Source organism: Chrysochloris asiatica, unplaced genomic scaffold, assembly GCF_000296735.1.
Source record: "Chrysochloris asiatica unplaced genomic scaffold, ChrAsi1.0 scaffold00329, whole genome shotgun sequence".
In the NCBI taxonomy this organism is placed as follows: Eukaryota; Metazoa; Chordata; class Mammalia; order Afrosoricida; family Chrysochloridae; genus Chrysochloris; species Chrysochloris asiatica.
In genome coordinates this window covers 1,984,327-1,985,587 of record NW_006408847.1, presented here as the reverse complement: position 1 = coordinate 1,985,587, position 1,261 = coordinate 1,984,327, and the positions used below count along the sequence as shown (strand labels likewise).

The following is a 1,261-nucleotide window of genomic DNA, read 5'->3' as shown; positions in this document are numbered from 1 at the left end:
TATATAGGGTTGTTTTATGAGACGATTCTGATGACATTTAACAATAACAAAATCAATTTAAATTTTGATAAACTTTTAGGAATGTTACACCCTGATTTCCAGAAGCAAGAGGAAATAAAAATTTCACTCAGAGATTCTGTTGGTCATATAAGAATATGCAAAGACACTTTTATTTATATTAAGTAATGTCAGAATCCTGAAGAGTCTACCAAACACACTGACGTCAAGACAATTCTGTCTCCAAAAGATCCAATATAGAGCTCCCTGGACTGTAAATCTTTACAGGAGCAGATAGCCTCATCTTTCTTCAGTGAAGCGTTAGGTGGTTTTGAACTGCCAACTGACCTAGCATTTAGTACCCTAATGCGTAACCAACAGCACCACAACATTCTCAATGGTGTCATATTCTCATGACAAATTCATAGTGTTCATTTTGATACTAAAGTCAGGTAGTTTTTGTTGCTAGCTACTGTCACAACCCCAAGCACCGGAAATGCTGCCAGGATCTAATCGTTGTGGTCCCTAGGGTTTTCATTTGGAGTCCTAGTGTAGCGCTATAGGATAAACACTGAACTGCTAACTGCAAAGTTGCTCGTTCAAACTCACCCGCTTCTCCTCAGAAACCCTATACTGGGTCACTATGAGTGGGAACTGATTTGAAGGCACAACAACAATTTTTAGGAGTAGATTGCCAAACCTTTTTTTCTAGCTAGACTTAATTCTGCTGAGATCTGATTAGCATCAAAGCAACACAGACTCTCCACTGACAATTGGGTGAGGTGATGGCTCTGCACAAGATACACTGACCAGGAATCAAACCCTGGTCTCCAGCATGGAAAGTGAGAATGCTATTTCTGCATCACCATTGCCCGGCCACTCCAACTCCCAAGTCAGGTAAGGTCCCATCTTACGTACTTTCCTGATAACAGTACTCATCACAGATTAACTGTCTGTCTGCCATGAGCCACACTATACACTTTACATTGTTGTTGTTAGATGCCATTGATTTGGTTGTGACTCATAGTAACCCGATGTACCACAGAAGAAAACACTACCCAGTTCTGTGCCATCCATGCATCTCTTTTAATCCTTAAAACAATCTACAATGGTTATTTCCATATACAGATGAGACATTGAGACTCAGTGCTAAGCAGATTGCTCTAAGTCACATACTTTTGGGATCCTAACCCAATGGTTAGGATTATACCAGGATTGATAGGATTAGGAGAGAACATCTTGATTGTATCTTATATGTATCTTG

The 1,261-nt window shown here is 39.8% G+C and overlaps 1 protein-coding gene across 1 annotated transcript in view; it reads right to left on the bottom strand.

The window, feature by feature from the left end:
• TRIM2 (tripartite motif containing 2) overlaps window positions 1-1,261 on the bottom strand; it is a 312,448-nt gene that overhangs the window by 296,384 nt on the left and 14,803 nt on the right. The window lies entirely within an intron of this gene.